Source organism: Rutidosis leptorrhynchoides, chromosome 3 (genome assembly GCF_046630445.1).
Source record: "Rutidosis leptorrhynchoides isolate AG116_Rl617_1_P2 chromosome 3, CSIRO_AGI_Rlap_v1, whole genome shotgun sequence".
NCBI lineage: Eukaryota > Viridiplantae > Streptophyta > Magnoliopsida > Asterales > Asteraceae > Rutidosis > Rutidosis leptorrhynchoides.
The window spans coordinates 388338472-388349889 of NC_092335.1; positions in this window are offsets into that span (position 1 = coordinate 388338472).

Consider the following 11418-nt stretch of genomic DNA (forward strand, 5'->3'; position numbering starts at 1 on the left):
TTTGAGTCAAATTTACTTTTGTTGACTTTTGCATATTAGTCTCGAGCATTAGGATTGTGGTACACTATGACTTGATCTAATTTGTTAGATAAATATTGACCAACACATAATTATATATAATTAATTTAGGTTCGTGAATCCGAGGCCAACCTTGCACTTGCTCAATGACGTTATATGTATTTTTACTACGAAATACAGTATGGTGAGTTTCATTTGCCTTTTTACCCTTTATATTTTTGGGACTGAGAATACATGCGCTTTTATAAATGTTTGACGAAATAGACACAAGTAATTGAAACTACATTCTATGGTTGAATTATCAAAATCGAATATGCCCCTTTTTATTAAATTCTGGTAATCTAAGAATTAGGGAACAGACACCCTAATTGACGCGAATCCTAAAGATAGATCTATTGGGCCTAACAAACTTCATCCAAAGTACCGGATGCTTTAGTACTTCGAAATTTATATCATGTTCGAAGGAGGATCCCGAAATGATATGGGATATTCTTATATGTATCTAGTTAATGTCGGTTACTAGGTGTTCACTATATGAATGATTATTTTTGTCTCTATGCATGGGACGTATATTTATGAGAACTGGAAATGAAATTCTTGTGGTCTATTAAAATGATGGAAATAAATGATTATGATAAACTAATGAACTCACCAACCTTTTGGTTGACACTTTAAAGCATGTTTATTCTCAGGTGTTAAAGAAATCTTCCGCTGTGCATTTGCTCATTTTAAAGATATTACTTGGAGTCTTTCATAGCATATTTCGAAGAACGTTGCATTCGAGTCATTGAGTTCATCAAAGATTATTATTAAATCAATTTATAGTTGGATAGTGGGTATTATGAAATGGTATGCATGCCTGTCAATTTTCAATGTAAAGAAAGTTTGTCTTTTAAAAACGAATGCAATGTTTGTAAAATGTATCATATAGAGGTCAAATACCTCGCAATGTAATCAACTATTGTGAATCATTTATAATGTATATGAACGGGTCCTTTCAGTTGGTATCAGAGCGGTGGTCTTAGCGAACCATGTCTGCATTAGTGTGTCTAATTGATAAGTCGTTAGGATGCATTAGTGAGTCTGGACTTCGACCGTGTCTGCATGTCAAAAGTTTTGCTTATCATTTTTAGTCGGAAATCATCTGCTTATCATTCTTAGGAAATTACCTGCTTATCATTACTAGTCTAGACACGTCTTGCTACATTAATTGCATGAGTAGTGTATAGACAAAATTCATATCTTAGCGTATCTGCTAAATCATATCTTATCGTATCTGTTACTTTAAACTTTACCTAACATATCCCGTAAATTCCTCCGTAATTTACGAAATATTTTGTTCTATATCTATGGATATTCTATGTAATTAGAATACCATCCGATAACCGAAAATCATTTCATATCGAAAAAAATCCTTATTCAATCGTACGAAATGGAATTCATCATTAATTCAAGTTCCTCAGATTCCGAAATGGAATCCCACTCCAGCTCTGAAAGCAGTGTAACCGGAATGGATCAACCAATCAGCCATCATCTATTCTGGATGAATTGGGGATGGGTTCGTAGCCTCCTCAATCATTGGAGACAAGAAGAAGGTGATCCCTTCCATCCACCCCATTGCCCTCTTAACGAAGAACCTGAAGCACTTACCGGCGAACCAATCCGAAACACCATTTTCTCTCTCATTTCCAGAGTATCTCGTCACGATTATATACTACATCAAATTCTAGATTATATTTATCCGCTCGTCCGAACCGACAATCACCCCGGTATAATAGAAGAAGTCAACGAGCTTCGTGCTCGGGTAGTGGCTTTGGAGAATATGGTGCAAAGATTACAAACACCAGCAGCAACACCAGCAGCATAACCAGTACCACAATCATCAACGCCAACAGTACCATTACCACCTCCAACCACAATCGCGTCGTAAACCTCAACTTCACAATCTGTCCCATGAGCATGAACGTCATACGCACCATAGATACAAAGGAGTACCAACAACAATAACTGACGAAGTATTAATTCATAAATTCATTGGAGAAACATTCCGCGGCGATTATGTAATCTCTAAAGTCTTAGAGATTATCTAATCTAGCCCTAACCATAAATCAGTTAAACGAATCAAAATGATAGAAGGAAGAGTAGAAACCCTGACAAAAATGGTGTGTGATTAACAAGCTAAACTTGCTTTACCAACAGCATCAACAGTACCGTCAGCGTTACCAGCATCGTCAGTACAGTCAACATCCGAATCAACAACACCGATAACATCACAAACTCCGTCAATTCAAGGATCACTGTGGACATCATTACGAATCAATAACGTGTATATTGTATCAACGAGTTATGAAGAATTAACTCATTCCCTCTGAAGAAATTATATGTATATTATATATATATATATATATATATATATATATATATATATATATATATATATATATATATATTTTGAAATAAATCTTTCCGTGCTAAGCTATTGTGTGTGAATCTTAACTACTCGGTTAATTCATATTACAAATATGCAATAATGTACGTCCTTCGGCTGCAACTTAACCAGCGTTAACTAAAATCTCTGTCGCAATTCAACAAATTCCAATTCATAATAAATCAAGTATATATTTGATTTTACACTTTCATCATCGATGTACTCGAAACTTTTCAGATAACATCATTCGTACTTTGCGAAATTCACAAGAATTCCACGAACCGAACATCATACATCAACAAATATCGAAGTATTGATTCATAATTTCAATGTCATTAAAGAAATACTGCGTAAAAGTTATGTACTTTTTAAAGCCTTTAGGGATTATTCAATTCTAGTTTCAACCGTAAATCAAATGAGTTTAATTTAACATTAACTCATTAAATCTATGTTACATCTGAAGAAAATATACATATATATATTTTCATAAAGACTGTAATAAAATTCTTTTGTACAAAATATTAATTGTGAAATTTTTTTTTTTAACGGGTAGGTAATACCCGAGAGATATATAAATTCACAATTAATATGTTACATTCTTCGAATCTGATTCAGCAAATCATCCATTATACTCTCTACTTTCACAACAATATACATTCTTTTATAGAAATCAAAACAACCATACTCATTCAAAATTTAATTACATATTCTGATTTTGAAATCTCAAAATTCAACTTGAGATAAGACCAAAATCATCACTCTTAGATCCTTACATCTTTCACAAGCTATATTTTGACTTCAAAACTGTGTTAGAACATCAAATGTATGTTAACGATTACAATCTGTGTTCAAACCCTTCGAAAATTTCTGAAGACACTTCGAACGATGAGCAATCGAGATGATGATCCAACCACATGTTACCCACAGTTATGTACCCGAAAAACTCTTGAAACCAAAGTAAAAGTTTAAACAACGTATCCGTGTCAGATTCTTTGGCATTTATTAGCAAAAATAACTTTGCGACTCCTATTCAAAGTAGCCAGTTTTGTCACAGCTCCAGCAAGTCAACTTCGACTTTTCAGTCAGACTAACCTTATTATAACCTTGAGATATACACCATCGTTACCAGGGAACCTTTTACATTCCACCACATTATTAGCAGATGTACCAACAACTTCATTACCCTTTGACTTTAGCCTCTCCAAAAAGTCATTATAATTATTCATTGAAACCCCATCATTTACTCATTCGCATCTTGTAATGAGAATTGCCATACGAATCATTGAGAATTAGCAATCAGTATTTTGAAATCTCGCAGGATGTCTACGCCAACAGTTATATGTGTATATATAACGTCTATCTTCTGAACTTAATTTGAATGTGAAGTTTCTGAAAAACACTCCGAACTACGAATTGGTTCTCCGAAAATGGAAAAAAAAATGCTGATGAAGCAGCGAAAACTATAAACGACTTTAAACGGTAAAAGCTGGATTATAATGATGAAGTGTGCTGGCAAAGCGTAGAAAAAGAGAAGTTTTGGAACTGGAAAACGGATTGAGCAAAGTAGGAAGGAGGCTGTGGACAAATTACAAAGACTGGACCTGACTTCAAAGGATCCAAATGATTCAGTACCTGCTGAAGTCTTTAACGAATACCTTGCTCCTGACTCTAAACCCCTGTGGACAATATTCTTCATCATCCTCTGATATTAGAAATTCTAAAATATCATCATATCTTTCATTATAAATATCCTCCATATTTCTGAAGATATTTTCTTAATTTTTCTTATTTGAAATCATTTACCTCTTCGCGCTATCTGTATTACATCATAAAAGAAACTATTTTAGTTTCTAAATTCTGAAACATTCAAGTTTAAAATAGGAATATTTTGAAGTAATGTTGGGAACTGAAGCATGAATTAGTATAATATAATGACACTTGATCAATGTGATTATATTACAGTAAGTCATGCTGAGTTTCTAAATGGAACGTGATGATTCACAGATCATAACATCATCATGTGCCATGTTATACGACTCTTGTATTCTATTTAACCTCTAAAATATCAAGAAAATATTTCTTGATGATTCGGCCTTTTCCAAGGTATTCTAGTAATTTGACAAGTCAAGATCGTGCCATCACAATTTCCTTCCTAGAACATTAACAATGTTCATTCCAAAATTCATATCTGTGAATTCTGGACCATTACAAGCGGTGCTTAATCGCAAGAAGAAGAAACGAAAGGACAAAACTCCGAAATAGAAATTGGGGTATAAATTGCAGCAAATAAAAGAGAGCATTAACTGTGAATGATAATGATTATAGAAGATAGAAGCAGAGACTTTGAAATATAAGGAAACATATAAATCCCAACGACAAACCAGAAATTATAAATCATATATATCGATGCATATAGCAATATAAAGACACGGGAGAACTAGAAACACTATAAACCCAAGAGTATAGTATAAGTAAATAGATTCTTCCGGCGGTAGATGAAAAAGAAGAATGACCGATATGAAAGTTAGAAGTATATCGAGAATCAGAACTGGATGGAGCATATTGATGAATACTTTAAAATATGAGTTGAGGGGGAAAGAATAGAAGGTGATGAAACATGACTAGGAACTTAGAAATCAATAGATTTAACTCACACAATGGCAGAATAAGTGAATCAAACCCTCTAGTGAATAGGTTAAGTTTTTTTTTTTTTTTGATTAATTTAGTCAAACCACAACTAAATCAAGTGTGATTAGATCAACACCTAGAGCTATTATTCACCACCTGGGTGATTTGGACTGAGAGAGAATCGGAGGAGCTCACTAGATCTGAGTGTATGTAACAAATGAGAGGCTTAACCTAAAATGAAGAACATAAGACTTTATATACCCCTGCTGTTGACTCACCCATACGATTCATTCATCACACGTACGAGTTGGCTTATCAGCCGTACGGGTGATCACTCACTCGTGTCTTCTCATTTAGGTTGTAATTGTGACTTAGCTCAGCATCAATCATGCGTATGAGCCTATCAGCCGTACTAGTGAGGCTTCACTCGTACGTCTGACTAAGTCTAACATAGTCAAACATCTAAATCTCGTTCCTGCAGTTCCTGTAACCACATACAAACACGGATAGGATAATAACGAGCAATCATGGTGGCCTGTAAACTGTTGTACCTGCAATGGACGTGGGTAGATGTCTAGGGAGTTGCATAAAATGCATCAACAGAAGGTGTGAGTTGTAAGGAAACGAAGGAGGTGAATTTATAAGAAAATCTCCGACAGAACAATTAAAATGGACGATCGCATTTAAAGCAGATCCTAATTTCCTTGATTACCAGAGAGTCAAATCTTATTAAGAAGATTTTCTTCAAATCCCTTGAAATCTAGGAATCAATCATATCTACGTCAAATGATAAGATGAATATACACTTACTCATTTCACTCTTCTATGTTAGCTTCATTCGTACTCTTCATATAAATGGATTGTTTATCCAAATTATTCGCTGATGAGAAAACTCTAATTTTCAGCCCGTATGCATCATGAAAACATACTTATTATCATTCACGACCTTTCCACTCAAATTTCGACACGAAATTTCTTTAACGGGTAGGTACTGTGACAACCCGGAAATTTCCAACCAAATTTAAACTTTAATCTTTATATGTTTTCGACACGATAAGCAATATTTGTTAAGTTAAATTGCAAGAATTTTAAACTATGTTCATACATTCATTCAACCTCGACCAAGTTCCAACGATTCACGAACCATTAAACGAACATGATTATATATGTATATGTGTATATATATTATAACTTGAAACGTAAATAAAATATTAGATTAAATACTTTATATGATTGTATCTGTTTCAAAATGTTTATCAATGGAATTAGAAGATAAGATCAAATGATTGAATTATCAGATATATTGAATTATGATTACAAGTCTCTGTTGAAAGGCCCACGTTGATTTGAGAAATCTTTCCATTTTAACAATATTCGAAAAATGGTAAAGTGATTTATAAATAAGAATAAATTGTCAATCATTGAGAACTAGACAAAGGATAGTGGAAGATTGAATCTCATAAAGACTCGATTGATCTATTTAGTTTCAAACGTACAAAAACATTTTCAGTTTAAAAAGAACTTTATTATTAAAACGTATATAACTTTTATAAATATTTAGAACCACTTTTGACAACTCATTACTTAACTAGTATGATAAAGATAACGATATTTATATTTTATTTTATTAAATATATATAACGATTTAAATTAATATTATATATATTTATACGCGTATTATACGTACATAGTTTTATACTTTTACTATACTTAAACTTTACCTTTACTTTATTTTTACTTTACTTTAACTTTAATAATTCACTTTAATAATTCATACTTTAATAATTCACTTTAATAATTCATACTTTAATAATTCACTTTAATAATTCAAAAATCTATTATAAATAGAATTCAATAGGTTTCATTATTTCATAAAAACTTGAAAATATTTTTCTCTAAACTCTCTCAATCGATTTACATATATATTTACTCCGTATTATTTCAAGATATTATTAGTATACATAAAATATTACGACGGAGTGCTGTCCGAGTGATTTCGAAATTGTTTTTCGAGTAGGATAGTATTAAGGAAATTATGGGTTATAGCTATGGAGGTGATTGAGTATGGTTCATGGGTATGCTCGTGAGGTCAATATAGTGTTTATCATTTCCGTTGCGTCTACGTACCTTTCCTGCAATATTGAATCTCAATATTGATACGTGAGTACTCATAATTTAACTTTTACATACTAATAGTGTATCCTTGACTAGTGCTCGAGTATTTAGGATTATGCATGTTTGTACTTTTGATATTGCCCTTAGACAAGTTAGGTTGAATATTGAATTAGTTACACTTGCGGTTGAGATAAGGTATAAGATATGCATGTCCTTGGAAAGCTAGCAAAAAATTAAGAACTTTTCCTTTAGATATCGAATGGTTTCGATGAACGGATTAGAAGTTATAATCAATTGAATTTTCGATATTTTTATTAAAAATGATTATTATTATCGTCGTTTTTTATCGTCGTTCTAGTTTTATCTTATTATTATCATTATTATTATCTTTATCAATAAAAGGGATTTATCATTAAAAATTTTTATTTTTTTTATTATTACTATCGTTATTATCGTTAAAGTTATAATTAGTATTATTATTATTATCCAATTATTATTATTATTATTATTAGTATTATTATTATTATTATTATTATCATTATTAATATATATATCATTATTTAAAAATGGTTATTGTTATTGTTATTATTATTATTACTATATTATCATTAAGATAATTATTAGTATTATCGTTAATAATGTTATAGTAACTATCATTATTAATATAAGTGTAATTAAAACAAATATTGGTAACACTTAATTATTTTGATTACTATTATTATCATTATTATGAACACGATATAAAAGACGATTAAAAGCTATTAAACGAAACGATTAGGAAATAATGAGTAAGAGTATCATGATGAAATTAAAATATTATAAGATATTGATTTTGATAAAATTATCGTTCTTATTATTTTTATCATTACTATTATTATTAAAAGTATCGTTAGTATTAAAACTATCATTTTAACAAAAATTATCATTTTAATAGAAATGTCATTGTTACTATAAAATATCATTATTATTATTATTTTAAATAGAATTATTATTTTAAAGATAATATTAAAAATTATCGTAAATATTAAAGTTATCATAATTAGAATTATCGTTTTATCATAATGTCATCTTAGTAATTATAAATATTGATATTTTTATAATAATATATTTTTATAGTAATAATTATTATTACAAAATAATACAACTTTTACTTACTATCATTATAGATATTATTTTATCAAATAAATATGTGATACAAACATATTTTACTACGTGTAATAACTTACTTTAATAATACCTATCATATTATCTTTATGATATTAAATGAACCCTATATTTTATTACTTAATATATATAAAAGTATATTTTATTACATAAATTTAACATAAAATTTTATTTATTAATAAATAAATTATATTATTACTCTAATAAATCTTTTAAAAATATTTAAAAATATAAAACGACGATATTTAAACTATATATTAATCATGTATAGATTTTTAGAAATTATTTTGAGTCAAATTTACTTTTGTTGACTTTTGCATATTAGTCTCGAGCATTAGGATTGTGGTACACTATGACTTGATCTAATTTGTTAGATAAATATTGACCAACACATAATTATATATAATTAATTTAGGTTCGTGAATCCGAGGCCAACCTTGCACTTGTTCAATGACATTATATGTATTTTTACTACGAAATACAGTATGGTGAGTTTCATTTGCCTTTTTACCCTTTATATTTTTGGGACTGAGAATACATGCGCTTTTATAAATGTTTGACGAAATAGACACAAGTAATTGAAACTACATTCTATGGTTGAATTATCAAAATCGAATATGCCCCTTTTTATTAAAGTCTTTTAATCTAAGAATTAGGGAACATACACCCTAATTGACACGAATCCTAAAGATAGATCTATTGAGCCTAACAAACTTCATCCAAAGTACCGGATGCTTTAGTACTTCGAAATTTATATCATGTCCGAAGGAGGATCCCGGAATGATAGGGGATATTCTTATATGTATCTAGTTAATGTCGGTTACCAGGTGTTCACCATATGAATGATTATTTTTGTCTCTATGCATGGGACGTATATTTATGAGAACTGGAAATGAAATTCTCGTGGTCTATTAAAATGATAGAAATAAATGATTATGATAAACTAATGAACTCACCAACCTTTTGGTTGACACTTTAAAGCATGTTTATTCTCAGGTGTTAAAGAAATCTTCCGCTGTGCATTTGCTCATTTTAAAGATATTACTTGGAGTCTTTCATAGCATATTTCGAAGAACGTTGCATTCGAGTCATTGAGTTCATCAAAGATTATTATTAAATCAATTTATAGTTGGATAGTGGATATTATGAAATGGTATGCATGCCTGTCAATTTTCAATGTAAAGAAAGTTTGTCTTTTAAAAACGAATGCAATGTTTGTAAAATGTATCATATAGAGGTCAAATACCTCGCAATGTAATCAACTATTGTGAATCGTTTATAATGTATATGAACGGGTCGTTTCAACACGCAGTCGATAACCTGGTGTATTCATTAAACAAAGTATTAAGACCTTGTTACAGTTCAAATCCCCAATTAGTTGGAATATTTGACTTCGGGTATAAGGATAATTTGACGAAGACTCTCGCACTTTATATTTATGAATTATGGACTATTATGGACAAAATCGTATGGACATATGGAATAATCCAGGACAAAGGACAATTAACCCATGGTAATAAACTAAAATTAACACGTCAAACATCATGATTACGGAAGTTTAAATAAGCATAATTCCTTTATTTCATGTTTCATCATACTTTTATTTACTGTCATTTTAATTATCGCACTTTCAATTATCGTACTTTTAATTATCGCAATTTTATTTACCGTTATTTTTAATTATCGCAATTTTATTTTATCGAAATTTTATTTATCGCACTTTAAAATTATCGCACTTTTATTATCGTTATTTACTTTACGCTTTAAATTAAGTCATTTGTATATTTAATATTTTACATTAGGTTTTAATTGCGACTTAAGACATAAAATCGACAAACCGGTCATTAAACGGTAAAAACCCCTTTTTAAAATAATAATAATATTATATATATATATATATATATATATATATATATATATATATATATATATATATACAAATATAGTTTTAAAAATATAGCGTTAAACTTGGCTAGTTCCCTGTGGTCGAACCGGACTTACTAAAAACGACTCTACTATACGATTAGGTACACTGCCTATAAGTGTTGTAGCAAGGTTTAGGTATATCCACTATATAAATAAATAAATAACTTGTGTAAAATTGTATCGTATTTAATAGTATTTCGCAATAAAAATATAACTATTTCGTATACGCTGCTGCACACATCAAGTATTTTTGGCGCCACTGCCGGGGATCACTTAACGCCGAAGCGAAACGCTATTTTCTAAAAAAAAAAAAATTTATTAAGTTTTAATTTCTTTTTGTAAAAATACGTTTTAAATATTAAAAATACAAAAATATAAAAAGAAAAACGAAATATATATATTTTTAAGTGTTTGTTTAAAATATAAATTTTTTCTATTTCTATTTTAGTTTTTAAAAATTAAGTTTTTATTTATTTTATATAAATAAATTAAAAATAGAAAAAAAAATTTAAGTAAAAGTAAACGGGCTACACTGTAGCAGCCCAACAATTGGCCTGTTACCCGAAGCCATGTGACCGCATGGGATTCCTACACACAATCCATGCGATCACATGGATTGATTTGACAGCACAGGAACCTCAGCCGACGAATTAGGGTTACGGAGTATTAATTATTAATAATTATTATTATTAATTAATTATAATTAGGGTTTTTAATTTAATAATAATTAGTTTTAGTTTTATTTAATTTGTAATATTTAGTTTAAAGTAATTTTATTAATTATAATTATAAATTGATACTTTTATATAATAAATAATATAAAAATAATATTTATATAAAAATTGTATTTTTATAACTTTAAGCTTATTTTTATATCTTTTTATTAGTTTAATTTGTAATTTGTTTTTATCGTTCGTAATTAGTTTTAAGTTTAGTATTTTTGCCGTAGTTATTTTTATTTCTAGATTTTTAGACTTTGCCATAAAATCCCTTAAGTGCTTTTTCTTTAGACTAAGATTTAGGTGCTTTAGAATTTTGCGACGCCGTTTTAAAATTTTAGTGCCTTTTTAAGTAATTGCCGTTTTGGATATAGAATTCCTTTAAGCTTTAATACATTTAGACGCAACTTTTAATTTTTA